We start from the raw sequence: 18,604 nt of genomic DNA, 5'->3' as shown, positions 1-18,604 counted from the left end.
ATCATCACACTCACTGGAATCACCATGTCAGATTACATGAAACTTTAACAAACTTTCCTACTTGGGAGGGGGTAGAGAAGGCCCCTTTCTTAACAGCTTGTAAATAGCATAAAACTGGAAAAACATCTGGGTGTCGTTTAAGTCTCATAACTCTAACAGGTGCAGATATTTTTTCCATTTTCTAAAGTTCCAGTTCATGACTGATTTTATGGGGTGAGTCATGAGAATTTATAAAATAGGCTATAAATACAGCCCTTTAGTAAGATCACAGGTAAGAATGTCATAATATTATGAGATTACACAATGGGAAGAACTTGATGGGGGAAAAATGGCTTTGTTGAGATTCAGTTTAAAATCTACCTCAACTATTTCAAGAAGCCAGCCCCTTGCTGCCTGTGTAGACATTTCAGACATTTTATTGCCTAGTAGACTTTATGATAAAGGTTCCTAAGAATTGCCAAATGTTCCCAGAATCCTGACTCAATAGAATCAACAAGAATGCATTCAACACCAAGTGTAGACCAGGCACAGGCTAGATGCCTCTTCCTTCTTCTGTCCTCCTCTCTCTGGTTTCTTATAGAATGAAGAAAAGAAAAATGAAACCCTTAGAGGACATTTCAAGTAACCTAACTAGTAAATACCAGAACCAGAATGAATATTCATGTTTGATTCCCTCTGAAGTCCATGTATACGTCAGCTAGTACAGGAAGGGCCGACCTTATTCACATATAACAGGGGTGATGGGGTATCTGGGTGGTTAGTTTAAGCATCTGGCATCGGCTCAGGTCAGGATTTCAGGGTGCCAGGATCAAGCCCTGCATTGGGCTCCCTCCCAGTGGGGAGTATACTTGTCCCTCTGCCCCTCCTTCCCCTCATCCTCTCTTTCTCTCAAATAAATAAATAATATCTTTAAAAAAATAGGGATGATATTAGTACTAGATAATAGGATTGCTGTGAAGACTGGGAAGAGATGGTTAGTGTGGCATGCTTTGTCAACACTTGTGTGTGTGGACCTCTAAATATCAGGGATCAAGGGCTCTCACACCCTTTGTGTAACAGTGACATCATCGAATGTCACCTGTGTACTCAATTTTCCGAACCCAAAATTGTGATTATTTTTATTTTAGAATGCAACCAGTTTGAACATCTTACAGATGTCTACATTATATATATGCATATATATAGAATTCTTTAGTATAGCATATATTATATATGTATTACAATATATATGATTTCATATACTGAAATATATCTAAGGAAATATGATTTATTAAATAAGATGATAAAGAATTAGATCTTTCCAGGAAGCTAGGGAATAAGAAGCCTCCATTTCCCATCTGTTTTTTTTTTTTTTTAATTTATTTGTCAGAGAGAGAGAGAGAGTACAAGTAGGGGGAGCGGCAGGCAAAGGGAGAAGCAGGCTCCCTATTAAGCTAGGAGCCTGATGCAGAACTCGATCCCAGAACCCCGGGATCCTGACCTCAGCCAAAGGCAGATCCTTAACCAGCTGAGCCACCCAGATGCCCCAAAACCTCCTGATAAGTGTTCAACCCACTTTATTTTCTAGAAAACTCTGCTCTGCCGCTTAAGGGCATGCCCTGAGTTTCTAGCTGTTTATTCTTAGGCTACCAAGACGGTCCAAGGTGGTAAAGTCCACAGCCATTCATCATCTCATCATAAAGAACATGGGCCCTCGTCTCACTACCTGAGTTCATGTTCTGATCTCATCACTTGCATAGGTGGAAGTTAGTCACGCCATTCATCTGCCTGTGTCTTTGCTACTTAATCTGTAAAATGGGAATTACAATAGGTTTTAATGAGGTAATGCATACCAAGCACTTACTATTACAGGACCTGACACATAGTAATTGCCCAATAAATCTGTATTTAAACATCTGTAATGTTTCACTACTTATTTGGACATGATAATAAGTTTCTCCTGATGGTTCCCTATCCCCCCTCTGGTCCAAAGTAGCACCCCTTTCACTTCTTGGCTCTCCTGTCCCTCAACAAGTTCATCCGGGTTCTCATGTCAGTAGAAGCAAACACATAAAAGATGTCAGCTTCAGGGATGAAAAATAGAGTCGAGAAGGGAGAGCAAGTGGGGGCATCATACCTGCACCTCTGGCACCTTTCGTTTAGGTGTTTATTTTTTTACCAACTTTTCTCTGTCTCATGAATTCACCATTGCAGATTCAAAGACTTCCTGGACACATTCAATTTTGTATTAATATCAAACAACATATGATCTTTTTTTAATGGCAGTTAAGATTAACTACATTTTTGACATTTTTATAATTTTGTTACATAGCTAACGATCACACTAAAAAGAAACCGAAAGCACACCACGTTCAGGAATGTTCTCAGGAGGTGCTTGCTCCACCCTACGTCCCCACCACACGTACACATTCCAGGGCCACCCACTGCATCTCTGGCTGCAAAGAACCAGCTTGCTTGCCTCTGGTCCTCTGAGCTCCCAGCATCCACATCATCGCCTCTCCTCCCACCCACTCACTCCACCATACGATATGGTCACATCAGCAGCAATAAAGGTCAACACTCACATCAGAAACTAATACAGGCTCTTTCCTTAGGTCGATTAATGGAAAATCATTCCAAAAAGTCCAGAGTGAATTAAGAAAGCAAACGTGGGGTAACAACTGAAACTTGAGGATCCAGTGTACTCTGTAAAGTCTCAAAATGCCACAGTTTTGGCTAGACACCTGGGAAGTAGACCCATAAGCCACTCTGTTTCCTGGGATTCCCTGTGAGTATCTGAGCAGCAGCACATAAGTGGAAGAAGCAAAATCAGAGAAATGAGAACCTCTAGCAGAATCTCACTCAAATTATGTAACTATTCATAATCTCACAGACTCCTCTGTAAATAGGAGGGAATATCTTCCTCACAGAGTGGTGCTTTGCAGTAAATGAGTTGATATATGACTCACATTAGGCAAATAAATAAATGAGCAATAAAATAAATGATGAACCAATTCTTCAATCTGTAAGAGATGCCTTCAAGCCCAGACTTAACTGTAGACATAAATTTCTGGAAGTGGAAATATATAAATAAGGACGATCATTCACATCCCTCGGGAAAGGGAGAATTTCACACGTGACACTAGAGAGCTATCCTAGAACCCTTTGCGATGTCCATCGCTACCAGTCCTCACCTCTGCACGATACCTGCTACTCCTCTGAGTACCTCCATGGAGCACAGGCTCTCGACTGATGGAATGAAGGGCTATTCTGGGTTTCACAGCTCACAGCTCACCCACATGTGAGCTTCTGCATGTGACCTGAGCCACTGTCTCCTCAAGGATGTCCTTTCTATTTTCTACAGTTAAACATCTGCCGGACTTTCACTCTCCTTGGGACAAGGAGAAATTTTTGATTCATGTATTGTAGTATCACGTTGGTTGGATCTTGCACTGCAGTTACTCAATGACTCATTGTGGAAAGGATGTACAATACAAATATCTATCAAGCACGGATTGTTACTATGTGTGAAATATGGCGCTAAGGAAATGTAAGGAAAAAGAATCCATGGGTTAGGGAAAGAATGAAAAATGAGAAAGAACTATTTTGTTCATGTTATATCTACTGAAAAATTCAATGCTTCCTAATTCATGTCTTCAAAGTCACAGGATCTGTATCTCTGGTACTGAAGTCTCCATTCTAATTTCTCAAAAATATGCATGTTTTGGATTTGCTGTTCCTTTGCAGAATTACTTAAAATGTGTTAGACAAAAGATCTCGTTTTTTGAGAATAGAATACACTTTGGAGAGTCATCTTCCTGCCAGAGTAAGAAGGGACTTCTTATTAACACAGTGGGAAGTGGCATGTGAGAAAATGGGCTCCTTGGGTCATGTTAACATCAATTCTAATGATGGAAGTTTTGGAAATAGACATTCTCCGTCTAGTACAATGAATATGTTTTAGAAGCCCTATTTAAACTTTCTCATTTTATTCCAACAAATTCCCTGGTTTGCTTCCACAGCACTGTTTCACTAACCTACAGTACTATGTCTTGCAAGTAAATGGCAAGAACTTCTATCATCTTACTCTGTGAAATTAAGGCTACAGATGCAAGAAAAGACTTACCTAGATGCATAGCATCTTGTGTGGAGATTCATTCAACCTACAGTATTCTGACCATGAGCACAAACTGTGTCACCAGTTTATCCAACTAAAGGGATCTTGTAGGGTTCAGAAGTAAATATAAGGAGATACCAATGGTGAAGGGGCTGAGAATAGATCAAAGTGGACAACGGATAGCCTTGTGTGGGAAACAGCATCCTATTCTGCATGCTGCTCCCGTTTTATATTGAATGGCCATTAAATAACCAGAGTAATATGTTTCCTCCATTAACACAGTTCAACTATTTATACTCCATACCAACATTAGGCACCAAAATCCAACTTGTGTGTTTTGTTGTCCATATCCAAATATTTTACCTACATGCTCATCTAAAGCATCTTCAACCTCCTCTTACCAATCGCACCACCAACACTATGTACAGAGGCCCTCTATCCCCCGTTCAACTGTGGATCCGTGGTCTGTAACAATGGCAAGAACATTTTAAGCATTTTTATAACTAAGGTCCCAAAGCCAGGGAGTATTCCGTTTCTCTGCCAGTGACTTCGGTGCAACATGAGCAAACTGTGCAAGGTAAACTGTGGAGTGTACACAAGGAGCTCCACCGATTACCTTGACAATCAGATAAAGTGATAACAGTTTTCCTTAAAAAAATTAGCCCAGACTGTATTCTTTCCACTATAATATTTGTGAAACGCCTGCTGATTTTCCCAGGAAATGGCGCTTCCATTCCTAACTTCTCTGTGAAGCCACGTGATATAGCCAACCCTCAGTTTCTTCATCTAAAAATGAGAACAACGGGATCCCTGGGTGGCGCAGCGGTTTGGCGCCTGCCTTTGGCCCAGGGCGCGATCCTGGAGACCCAGGATCGAATCCCACATCGGGCTCCCAGTGCATGGAGCCTGCTTCTCCCTCGGCCTGTGTCTCTGCCTCTCTCTCTCTCTCTCTCTCTCTCTGTGACTATCATAAATAAATAAAAATTGAAAAAAAAATAAAAAAAAATAAAAATGAGAACAACACGATTGTCTTTTTTTAAAGGTTAAGGTGAGTCCCAAATTAGGTAACGTGTTCTAAATTTACTCACACCTTTTAAAAGTGGTTTTACACTGAGCCTTTATCATTATTTCCAGAAGGGACTCTGCCAAATCTCTAGGTATTTTTAAACAATAGCGACATATTTGAAAGATTCTGGTGTTTGGTGTTGGTATGGAGAAAGACACAATGTTGTCATATTTCGACTTGCTTGTTTTCACCTAAAGAGTGAAGCAGATGCACCCAACACAATCATCCTCTGGTACCTTTTACTTAATTTAGGGTCAAATATAGAAATCTCAGATTCCAAATCTGTCAGTTCATAGGAGATCCTGTTTTCTGTGTGTGTGTTTTGTTTTGTAGTTCCATTTTTATCTTGGAAAAATAGAGACCAAAAGCCAGAGTCTTGTGTACAACTTTCTTTAGTCACAGAACCAAAAAGAACAACAACAACAACAAAAGAATTCTTTAGAGTAAATCCCAGGCAAAATTTGATGCATGGTTAATACTTCAATATTTATATAATCTCTTTGGAGAAATTCTAATTGTCTGAGTCATCAAAATAATCATTCATAACTGAAAACTCTAAACATGATATGATTGTAAAAATATGGGGGAAAAGTAGAATGCAGCTTTACACAATGTGAAGGGATTAAAGGCAACATTTTTATTCCTTTTTAAAATTTCAATAAAGATTTAGTGGCTGCTTCATGGAGCCAAGTGAGATGCTAAATGTTTGAATAAAAACTCTCTTCTTGGACACATCGGTGTGACCTTATTGCTTACAATGAAAAGTGGCAAGCTGTGTAATGAAGTAATGTTCACACTGCAGTGAGCTAAGTGAGTTAAGCCAGCCTGGGACCGAGTGAGGTGTAGTTAGAGGTGACACTAGGAGGGTGCAGCACCTGTCTGGGGACACAAGAATGAGCAGGACTCTTCTAGGTAGGATATGCAGGCACAGCATCCTCAGCAGAAGAAATGCAAGCAGAAAATCTTGAGTTTAAGTCTGTCTAGGAATCTATGAAATTAAAGGACAAGTGTGGGAAGAGCTCATGTCCGACAGGTGAGTGTTCTATCATTTCATTCCCATCCTTTCCTTCCATCTCAGCTCTTCCTTTCTTCCTTCCTTCCTTTACTTCCTTATTGAGTATCGCATGTACAAGGAAGGCAGCATTGTATTAGGTGCAAAGACAGGTATGGCCTCATGCTCATGTCACTGAGTCTATAGATGAAGAAAGACAATGAAAGTAAGTCTTTTCAAAGCTTACAGTGACTATTCATGAAGACAACAAAGAAAAAGGCTGAGATGCATAAAATATTAAAATTATTCATATCAAAAGCAGCAGCAAATGTGAAAAGTCTGAGTTAGGAATATGTTCACTGTGCTCAAAGACCTTAACAAAGCATGGTGTAGCTGAAGTTCAAGATTCAACAGGGGAAGGACATCAAGAGACCCATCATGAAGGGGGTACGTGGGCGGCTCAATGGTTGGGCGTGACCCCGGGGTCCCAGGATTGAGTCCTGCATCGGGCTCCCTGCATGGAGCCTGCTTCTTCCTCTGCCTGTGTCTCTACCTCTCTCTCTGTGTCTCTCATGAATAAATAAATAAAAACTTAAAAAAAAAAGAATCAATCATGAAGGATGTTAGAAAGTCCTTTTGTGTGGGGGGGGGATTTTTTTTTTTTTTTTTTTTTTTGTACCTGTAGGGATGGTCAACCATTTGAAGAAATATAGCAGGAAACTGGTAGGATCTAAGCCACAGCTGAATTTCATAGATCTTTCTGTGATGTAGAAATATGCTCTGAGCTGACCAACATGGTAACCACTTGTTACATGTGGCTGCTTAGCCCCTGAAACCTAGCTAGCATAATTGAGCAACTGAAATTTGTATTTTGTTTAATTTAAATTAATTTTATTCTAATTCAAAGAGCCACATGTGACTAGTGACTAATCTGTCAGACAACACAGATCTACACTGACTTAGAGATTAGTTTGGCAGCTGTGTGGATATCAAGGGGTCGGAGGCAGGCAAATGGGATGTTTGTAAGTGCTGACATTAGAGATGATGGTGTTGGGAGTTTAGAAAGTAAAATAAACAAAATGTGGTGATTATTTGGATGTGGAAAGTAAAGGAGATGGAGAAATGCTGAAGAAATGCCCTTATGGAAGGCTCACAGCCTCTTCCTCTTCTCAGGGGGAATCCAGAGTGAAGAATATCCGTTGAATTCTCTTCTATACCTTTCTGGGGCTGCCCATCATGTCAATAATGACTTTTCTCTATATGAAAGGATATTCAAAGTTGATGAAGCTACATTAACAATAAAACAGAGATAGTGTGGGGAAAAAAAAGCACCTCCTGTAGCACTTTTGACTTCCTAATTTTCAGCTTCTCTGCTAAACCCCATATATTAATTTCTTATTTGATCCTCCATATAAATGACTCGAGTAGCCCATACAAATTGTCCTGACTCTCAATGTCTGTGGTTGTAAAATGCAGATAATACCCATTTTTTCCTCAGTCATAAAGTTAGATACTAAGTATCATATCCTGACCATAGTATCTAACACTGAGCATTAGACAGCTATAAGGATAGTGGTATTTGATTATATATTTGTCCAATTTTGGGCAAAATCATCAGTGTAAAAAACAAAAGTAGTGTTTATGGGAAATATGCATGCCCAAGGAGTAATAAGAGTGGTACATAACTATATTAAAGTAAGTATTTTTTTAATGTCATAAAGTTACATATGCATTGAAAATTTCATTGGACATTTAGTACATTTAGGCTCCTTTAGGAAATGCTAAGGACTTAGGGTAAATGCTGGGAGTTAACAAGCAGATAAGATGCAGCCTTTAACTCTTACGGGCTGAAAATACATTTATACTGAAAGAGCTTGTTTACCTAACTGTCATACAATAGTACTAACACAAGCACACCATCCCACTGCTCAAGCTGATGTAATTCTCTCTAGGGAAACAAAAGTCTTTTCCACCAAAAAGACTCATCCCTAGACACAATGCCTGCCTTGCGCATCTAAGCAAGTGTAAAGTCTAATATCAAACACTTGGTGTTTAATAGAGGTGATCCAGACAGGCTTCCTCTTTTTCCAGTGAGCACATCTCCCACACGTCAGGACTCTCCAGGTCCTGCTCCCTTTCCATACCTGCTATGTCTAATTTCAGGCCTTTGGCTTTGGAACGACAATTAGGTTTTTTACTCATTTGCACTATTAAACATATTTTCCATTACTTTGACCCTCATTAAGGACTTTCCTAAATCTTATTCTCATTTTCTGTGAAGCTACTCACCTCAGCAGACCATCCCAAAACTTGATTTGAACCCTAAGGCCCATTTGGAAGGCACTTCAACTTGAACTATTTCACTCCCCAGCCAAGTGGCTCCACACATAGACTAAAGCTAATAAACTTCTGATAGCTGGATGGAAATGGCATTTCTCCATTTTTAAGATGTTCTCTTCTAAAATATGCGATGTAATGTTTTCCTCTATAACACTAAGTCAAATCTGATTGTCCTTTATCAAAAGCAAGGTTGTATAATACCCGGTGTCAAATCAGAGTGTAGAAATATAAGAAAAAATAATGGCTCGGTTGAAAGGACTCCCATAAATATTTGAACATCAGATAAGGATGTCAATATCCCCTTGTTGGGATGCAAAATAGAAGGTTTATTTTGCTTTATAACAATGTTAGATAATACTGCTATCTTTGTCTCTCTTGGAATATAAACATTATTATCAAATTTTGTTCCCTAGAGGAGACAAAGACTTCACCAATCAGAAAACGAAAACAAACAAAAAAATCAGAGAAACTTGTAAACCCAAGATCAGCACTTTCCAATGATTCTTTCTAGATTATTATGCTATTTTTACCACTTGTTTTACAATATTTGATGACATTTTATGAATACATGCAGCTCCATGGTGTTGGATACCTACTGCCCTACCACAGCGATAGCATTTCAGCTGAGCCATCTGCGCCTCAAGGTTTGCATCCCAAAATGCAGAGCAGAGATATATTTGCCTAAAGGAAGATGCCGTAGTGTGGTGGGAACATGGGTTTGGGAGCTACATGGCTAGCAGTATGAATCCAGTCAAATCACCTCACTAATAAGGAGGCCTCGTGCTCTTCTCCACGACTGACATGGCAATACGCCGTGCAGCTCTTCCTTCAAGGAAGGGTCCCTGAGTGGTGTGGAGAGGAGTCAGTAGGCCGCCTTCAGCTATCCACTCCTTAGTCTGGGAGCCTAAGCTCAGAGTTTATCTGGAGATGAAGCAAGACAGGGATAAAGGCCCTTCTGGCATGATGCAGCACTCCTCTGGTGACTAACATCCATTCCAGAGAGACCCAGTGCTTTGGGCTACGGTTTTTTGCTGGGTCTGTGATGCAGTCTGATTTCTCCCCCCCGCTCATCCTGCTCTTTGTCTCCTTCCATCCACAGGTGCTGATGCCTACCAAACCTCCTGTACTTCAGACCCCATCTACTTCCAGGGAAAACCATCTATAACAATTTGTTTCATGCAAACAGAATACGTGAAGATTCAAAGAGTTAATGAAGTAGAAATGAGATACGTATGAAGGGCACTATACTAAACTCCTAAATAGGCAAGGATAAAGATCCACAGATGACTTCCAGTGTCACTCACTGAGTATCTGCTCTGGCATTGGAGCCTGCATGTTAGAGTTTGTTGAGCGGACCACAGCCAGTCTAGTCCAAGTGAATTTCTACTTCATGCCGTCTTACACTTTTAAATAGAGAAACATTGCTACTCAGAGAATTTTCCAAGACACTGCTATGCAGAGACCAGGGTTTGGCTAAGGCAGTCACCAACCTCATTTCTGAAAACCCCTGTATTGTAGTCAATACTGAGGTCTGTGGAATGGAGAAAAAATGGGGTTTTATAATAAACTCATGCAAGAAACAAGTAAATGCCCCACTCCAAGCATCACAGCACTTTTCAGGATACCTTTTGTAGCCTGTAAGGGTAGTTATGAGGATGGGCCCCAAAGCTGCACTAAACAAAACCTGAGTTTTCTGGCAGATTCAACATGAGTATACAGCACTGGGGGTCCCATGAGGACCGTTGTCCCAAGTGCCCTCAGGAAAGTGTGGGAGATGCCAATTCCCATCACATATAGCTGGATTCTCATACAAAGAATTTCTTTGACTGCTACAGGTTAAAAAAAAAAAAAAAAACTCTTTTTATCTTTAGGGAGTTTCTGAGATAGAATAAGACCCCAGAATGATATGGGAACCAATTATTTAAATTCCTGATGGGAATCCAAACCCTTATTTGTCTAGTGTAGGGGTTGGCAAACTTCTTTGTAGAGTAAGTATTTTAGGCTCTGCAGGCCATTCTGTCTCTCCCACAGCTACTCAACCATGCAGTTGTCGGGCATAGAAGAATGAGGATGGTTGTATTCCAATAAGATTTCATGTAAAAAAAAGAAAAAATGTAGTAGATCAGCTTAGGCACACGGGGTATACAGTTTGCTGACTCCTGGCCTAAGGGGATAGAGTCAAAGTATTCACTAAAGTCATGTCCTACAGAAGGAAAACAAAGGGGGGTGGGGGGAGGAAGCCTCATATAGTAACAAAAAAGATACATATCTTGCTACACGTGGAGGAATAAGTCTTGTGATCCGTGCAAAGCTCACTGCATTAACATCTAGGGCAAGGACCAGCGCCGGAGCCTGAGTGTCCCTCCCTCACACCGTATGCTCCAGATGCTCTGGAAAACCACACAGACTTCGAAGACTGAATGTGCTGCTTTCATTTTTTTTCTTTCTTAAAAAGTGCAATGCACTTAGGCAAATTAATGTACCTATGAAGTCCTAGTGTAAAGAAACTTGAGTTCAAAGTGATCTGGCCACAGTGTCTTTAATCCCAATAGTGTCCCTTAGAACACAGTTAGGGAGATGCTGCTCTTGGAGAAAGGCAGTGTATATCTACTTTTCAAATTTAACAGGCATAAATGCACTTTTACGTAACAAAAAATATTTTGCTAAACATTGGTTTGCAGCCTCTATATGGAAAATTTATAGGAAGATGCAATTTTGAGCCAACTGCAAGTGAAGATGCTATTTAGAGCCACTTATAATGAAATAAACCCCTTAGTTATGAATCAGTTATTATATTTCACTGAACTCCAACTGTTTCTTTCTCACTGCTTAATTTCATTCTAGCTTTTGTTATTATGCCTAAAGAAACCATTTTAACATTTTCTCACATGCACTTTTAGTATCAAAAATTCCATCTACAAGTTTTCAGCTTTTTGCCTCTAATTGCTCCACTGGTTGCTCTAACTGCTTTAATAAATAATATTATCTGGTTCTGCTAGTCCCAGGATTCTAAGGTCCCTGCATCACATGTTATTTATTATTCCTCAAGGAGAAAAAGGAGCCCGTTTCAACCCAAAGCATTTCTTTAGAGAAATAGAGAGAGGAAGAAGGGATGAGAGTAAAGAAATATATATATAGATATATATAGATATATATCTATACACACACACACACACACACACACACACACATAGTCCACTATCCAAATTAATATGAGGTTCTCTATAGTGTGAGATAGTTCCACTTTAGCATCACTAGATATCTACAGTTGTTTCTATTCAAATCCATTATGAAACTGGAAATTTCTTCCTACATGTGACCTTAAAGTTCCATCGTCTATCTTTATTTATCATTTTTAGATAGCATGCATCTAATTAGAGAAATGTGAAGAGCTTGGGTTTTCCATAGCTATTCACCAGCCTCCCTAATATAGAATAAGGTCCATGAGGGCAGAGGCTTTGTCTTCACAGAAATTCCCTAGATAAGTGTGAGTTACAATGATATTAGTTGTACAAAATAAATAAACCCTATATAACACATGGCACAAAATAAAAAAATGTCTTGCTAAACATTGGTTTGCAGGCTTTATATGGAAAATATATAGAAAGATGCAATTTTGAGCCAACTGCAAGTGCCTCAACATATATATGTGTGTGAATGACTGAATAGCTATCTGACTAAATAAATGTATGACTTAATTTATGCATTAATCACTGATAGTTGAATTAGCAAGTACAGTCAGTTTTTTGGAACAATGATTTGAAGAGTTGGTACTTCCAAATTGGGAACCAGTCAAACTGTTATCTGGCTAAGGGTGTGCAGGAACTAAATGATCAAGTTTTAATTATTTTAAAAAGACTCAGTCCTTGCACCAGATCCTTTCATACCATTGGTGAGAATGCAAAGACATGCAGCCTCTATGGAAAACTGTATGGGAGTTCCTAAAAAGTAATTTATAATAGAATTACCATATGATCCAGCAATCTCACTTCTGGGTATTTATCCGAAACAACTGAAACCAGGATCTCAAAGAGAGATTAGCATTTCTATGTTCACCGCAGCTCTCTTTACAAGAGCCAAGATGTGGAGACAAACTAAATGACCATCAACAGATGAATCAAGAAAGGAAATGCAGTATATACATAGAATGGAACGCTTTTCAGCCTTAAAAGGAAGGAATTTCTATACTGTGTCACAACACAGGTGAATCTGGAGAACAATATGCTAAGTGAAATAAGCCAGTTGCAGAAGGATAAGTACCACATGCCTCTACTTACAGGAGACAATCTAAAATCATCAAATTCAAAATAAATAAATAAATACATACATACATAAAAGAGCCAAATTCATAAAAGTATGGAATGGTGGTTGCCAGGGGCTGGGGGGAAGGAGAAATGGAGAGTCACTAATCACTGGGTATAAAGTCTTAGTTACACACGATGGGTAAGTTCTAGAAAGGTGCTGTACACCACCGTGCCTAGAGTTAACAGTACTATATCATGCACTTAAAAATCTGTTAAAGGGTAGCATTTATGTAGTCTTTTTATCACCAAAAAAAATTCTAATATTAAATTAAAACAGACAAAAAACCTAGGTCCTTACCAAAAATGGGAGTTAGTACAAGACTGAGAAGAAAGTCAGTCAATACACAGTCTACCCTGGTGCCAGGCTCTCCACTGTGTGAAATACTCCCACATTTGCATCATTGGACATGGGGTTGTAAAGAGAGTGTTTTCAGGAAAAGAGCTCATTAACAGCAAGCCAGAGAACTACAGTGAATCATAAAAGTGCCCGAGTACAAGTAGGAAGAAAACAATGCACTCTCTTATGCTAAGTGGGCACTTCCATTCAGAAGAGGAGTTAGGACAACAGAGCACTGTGGCTGCCATGGTCATGTGTCACTCTACTGTGCCTGCTGAATGGCCACCATCCCCACTTTTATTTTAAGCAGCTCATGTAGTCTTACTTAAGGTGAATGCTATGAAAGAAACAGGAAGCAACTACCAAAAAAAAAAAAAGCCCAGTCACATGTCATCTCAACACCATGGTAACACCAAAAACACACTTGAAATAAATTTATTTAAAGGACAAAATGAACCATAGAAGACTGACATGAAGGCACTGAATTATATTTTAACACTTACTCTGTGCTGAGGATTTTTACCTTACAGATAAACAGTTAACCGCTTAGAACAGCATTTCAAAGTGTCTGTCACAAAGTATGGGCTCAGGAAACCTGAGCTGTCATCATCCCACTCCACATGGAAACGCCAGAGCACAGTGAAGCATGCACAGGCATGGCAGCGAACGGTTAGAAGAAATTTAGGTTTAAATCCTGGGCCTGCACCTCCTATGGTAAAATCATACACAGGGAATCCATCCTTTTAGAACCTCAGCTTCCTTCTCCCTAAAACTAAAATCATACTATTTCACAGCATTTTTTTGTGTGTGTGAAAAATAAGTGAAATGATGCACAGCAGGAACTTAGCACAATGTCTAATTTATGCTATTGTTAGACCATTGTTTCTTCTTTTACCTCCTTAACCACAACTGGGTTTACAGCCAGTAGGAACAAAACCCATACAAAGGCGCTAGACTGATGAGCAAGGAGCACTCCATCCATATTCTGGTTAATGCCACAGACCTGGGATATTCTCCTTCCTTGTTGATGGAATGGAATGAGGCCATTTAGAGAATGAGAAGTTTACAGTTTCAATTAAAATCGGTCCTGCTAAGCTGTTCCAACAAGCGGAGATACTGTCACTGAGATCAGAGGGGACGAGCGCGTGTGGCAGAGGGACAGAGGGCAGGCATTGTGTTGTCAGAAAAACCCAGGCATGCAGCAAAGTTCCACTCTTGATTATTTGTGTGATACTCAGCAATTGGTCTTTTTATCCATAGTTTCATCATCTGTTAGGTTAATGAGTATATATGTTACTGTACAGAGGTGTTAGGGGATGCGATGAGTACATCTGGCACACCCTTGACACGGGCTGGGCACTCCCTGGTAACAACAGCACGGTAGCAGCAGCAGCAAATTACAGTAACTGAGGTTAAGTAGCCTCTTTAGCCAGTAACTGTTATAGGAAAACAGATAATGCTGCACAGTCAGCAACCCTAGGAGAAGAATCTCTGTCCAAATAAGCACTGGATTTTCCATTTACATTTGTGATATATATCGACCGTGGCTTTATTAGCCGGCAACGCTGATAGCTGCTACATTTTTAAATCCAGTAACTTCATTTATTTCAGGAACCGTGTGAGGGACACAATATTATCCCAAAATACAGATGAAGAGACTGAGTCTCAGAGAAGTCCAGAGAACGGCTGTTGGAGGAAGTTGCAATGATAGGATTTGAGCTTTAGTCTATGCAAGTTCAAAACATATCATCTTTTAAATAATTTACCCATCATTATTTGATATTACTGAGAGATATATGATATTGAAAAAAGTAGCAAATGTTTAATAACTGTTCCTGGGGGGGGGGGTGAGGCTCTCTATGTCACTGTCTGTTCTCTCCCGAAAGGGAATATACAGATACAGGTACAGACACAGATACAGATGAGAGAGGGAGAGGGAGGGGGAGGGGGAGAGGGAGAGGGAAGAGATAGAAATAGAGGGAGAGATAGAGTGAGAGGGAGAGGGAGAGATAGAGGGGGAGGGAGAGAGAGAGGAAGAGGGAGGGAGAGGGAGAGATAGAGGTAGAGATAGAGGTAGAGGGAGAGATGGAGAGATAGAGGGAGAGGAAGAGGGAAAGGGAGAGGGAGAGGGAGATGGAGAGGGAGGGACAGGGAGACATAGAAGGAGAGGGAGAGATAGAGGGAGAGGGAGAGGAAGAGGGAGAGATAAGGATAGAAGGAGAGATAGAGGTAGAGATAGAGGGAGAGGAAGAGGGAGAGATAAAGGGAGAGACAGAGATAGAGGTAGAGGGAGAGATACAGGGAGATACAGAGATAGAGGGAGAGATAGAGGGAGAGAGAGGGAGAGGGAGAGATAGAGATAGAGGGAGAGATAGAGGGAGAGGGAGAGTCAGAGATAGAGGGAGAGATAGAGGGAGAGATAGAAGGAGAGATAGAGGTAGAGGGAGAGGCAGACGGAGAGGGAGAGGGAGAGATAAAGAGAGAGATAGAGGAAGAGGGAGAGATAGAGGTGGAGGGAGAGGGAGAGACAGAGGGCGAAGGAGAGGAAGAAGGAGAGGGAGAGGTCTAAGTGTAAGAATTTTAAAGCACACGATGTTTCCAGCTTGACAAGGTGCTCTAGAAAGAAGTTGAGTCGTCTGGGAAGTGGGCGAGCCCATATGGGACTGGCCGTGTAAGGGGGCGAATGCCACAGTAAATGCCTGTCTCCGGCTGGATGGCAGGTAAACATTCCCCTACGAGATGGGTGAAATACAAGAGTTGTGAAGAGGCCATGAGGCCTAGCTATTTGTTACTCAGTAATTCCCTGAATATCTGTGTCCTCTAGTTCTGTTTAAAAAGGTTAAACGGCTCTAAATCTGTCTGCTAGGCTCCTAAGGAACCGTGCATTGCTCTGGCTACTCAGGAAATTTAATTTTCTACTGAAATTAAGCAGTTGTGTAAAGAGAGAGGAAGCTGCTCTCCAAAACCCAATGAGCTGGGGTTGTGGGGGGGAGCGGGGGGCAACAACCGCAGGCCAGCAGACCGGTGCTGGCGGCTCAGCTGATGACTGCGGCATCCTCCCCCGCGCAGCGCCCCGCCTGCATTCCGGCCTGGGTGGGGCCTGCCTTCCGAACCCCACACAGCAGGGCCCTGTGGTAGCCCTGACACCGTGTCCACCGCCCGCTGGGTGGGGCCCCGGGTGCCCCGGAGCACTCGCTCGCCCGCCCGCAGACTAGCAGAGGCACAGACACGTGCGTGTCACTGGAGGCGCTTTATCTGCCCGTGTCTCCTGGGGGCAGCCGCAGTCCCCGCTAGGCTGCCTGTAAGAGGGCAGCTGGTGCTCAGCAGCTTTAGGCCCCCCACCTCCACCTGCTTCTGAAAGCCGGGGCGCCTGGTGGCTCTGTGGGCTCAGCATCCGAGTCTCCAGGTCGCTCAGGCCGTGCTCTGGGGTCGCCATCAAGCCCCGCGTGTGGCTGCGCTCCCCCCCTGCTGCTTGGGACTCCCCACTTTGGCCCCTCCCCACCTCCCTTTCTAAAAACCTAAAATAAAATGAATGCAAAGCACTGGTCATAATACAAATACAAACAGCAGTAACAGCAGGAGCTGCTCCAATGACTGTCATCGCCCGATTGCCCGGGCACTGGAATCAGTGTCCAGAGACCTCCAGGCTGTGCCAGTAAGTGGACAGGTGACAATGGATGTAGGGTACGTGGCCAGTCGCCTGCCTCGGCCCCGCAGCTCTGCCGTGTTGGGGTCCCGGGGGCAGGGCTTGGGTCGCTGCCGCTGCCACACTTGGCCCTCGTGGGACATGGCCCCGCGGACTGACCCCAGTCCCCAGGGCCCTGGCACAGCCCCACTGGGACATCGCGTGTCCCCTGCTGGAGGAGCAGAAATCCTTCCCCCCGGGCCGGCCAGGCCCCTCCCTGCTGCCTCACTGAGCCCCCTGCTTTCGACAGCATCCTGTCCTGTCCTGTCCCGGGCCCTGTCACACAAGGTGCAGCAGCTGTGACTTCGGGGGACCCCGCCTGTACCCACATGTCGGCATCTCCCTGCAGAGCCACTTCTCAACCTCCGCAGACGGGCGGGCAATGGGGAGCTGTGCACCCGTGGTCTCCTGGGCATCGAGCACACCTGCACCCACCCAGGGCCCTGAGCCCAGGGAGTCCCCTCGCAGGTATGGGCACCCTGCGGGCCGCAGCTTGTCGGACTGCTGAGAACCCACAACGGACAACCGGCCGTCTTCGAAACCCGTAGGCCAGATTTTACCTTCTCAGAGGCTGGGCTCTTTTGAGGGAAACGATCTTTGTATCCTTTTGGGTCACACTCAACGTTAGCCTGAGTTCTGAAGTGGCTGGTATGAACACCAGCTTTTCTGCATCTCAAAATAGTTATTTTTTGTCCGAACTAAAGTTATTTAGGACACTCTCTGTTCTGTGGGTTTCGATTCTGGACTCGCAACAGGGATTTAGTACACAAAAAAGTGAATAAATAAAATATCAGAAAGGGAGACAGAACGTAAAGACTGCTAACTCTGGGAAACGAACTAGGGGTGGTAGAAGGGGAGGAGGGCGGGGGGTGGGAGTGAATGGGTGACGGGCACTGGGTATTATTCTGTACGTTAGTAAACTGAACACCAATAAAAAAAAAAATAAAAAAAAAAACTTTAAAAAAAAAAAAAAAAAAAAAACTTCCAGAAAACTCACTTGTCCAGAGTTTCCTTGATGAAAATAGTTGGAAATGCCTCCATTCAATAGGTTGGGATGAACTGACATTTGGTTCACAGATTAAATGGACAACCCTTTAAAACTATATTCCATCATCTCTCTGTCTCTCTCCTGACAAACATTTCTAAGACGGCATTTGAAATCCACACTCAGGCACCTCATTAGCCAACACTTCACCCTTGGAGACCAGGGTACAAGGTATAGATTTTCAGTGATCTTTCAGAAGAAAGCTGTTGAGCTCAAGCACCTACACTGTCATGTGGATGACTGGCAAAAGAGAAAAGATGTACACAGCTCAACAGAAAAAAAAAAAAAAAAAAAGAATTGAGCCTCATTTATAAAAAAAGGCAGAAAAGTCTTAATAAAGGACTATTTCGTCTTGGAAAAAAATTCTGAGCAAGGGAAGCATAAACAGAAGGTTTTTTTTTTTTTGTTTAAAGGCAGAAAAAGGCACCAACCCAGATATGTTGACCTATCAGAAATGCCCATAAATTGATAAGAAAATAATTTTAAAACCAAACACCAAACAGAGAAATAATATAGGGGTGCGCTCGCAGTGAGTCTGAGAGCTGCAGGAGCTTTGCTCCCCTGGCACCGTGGCCCTGGGGCTGCACACGGCCTGTGGAAGGCGAGCATGACCACGCGGCCCGTGCACACCCGCACACGCCCTTGCACGCCCTTGCACACCCGTGCACACCCGCGCCCTGCTCCCCACGGCGCCCAGGCTGCCACGCAGCATGCACACACGAGCACGTCCTGTAGGGATG

The 18,604-nt window shown here is 42.3% G+C and overlaps 1 protein-coding gene across 4 annotated transcripts in view; it reads right to left on the bottom strand.

Annotated features, from left to right (window-relative positions):
• The window catches only part of CDH8 (cadherin 8), a 358,676-nt gene that overhangs the window by 137,657 nt on the left and 202,415 nt on the right, over positions 1-18,604 (bottom strand). The gene's annotated exons all lie outside the window — the stretch shown is intronic.

Source organism: Canis lupus, chromosome 5 (genome assembly GCF_003254725.2).
Source record: "Canis lupus dingo isolate Sandy chromosome 5, ASM325472v2, whole genome shotgun sequence".
In the NCBI taxonomy this organism is placed as follows: Eukaryota; Metazoa; Chordata; class Mammalia; order Carnivora; family Canidae; genus Canis; species Canis lupus.
This window is presented reverse-complemented; position numbering and strand designations above follow the sequence as displayed.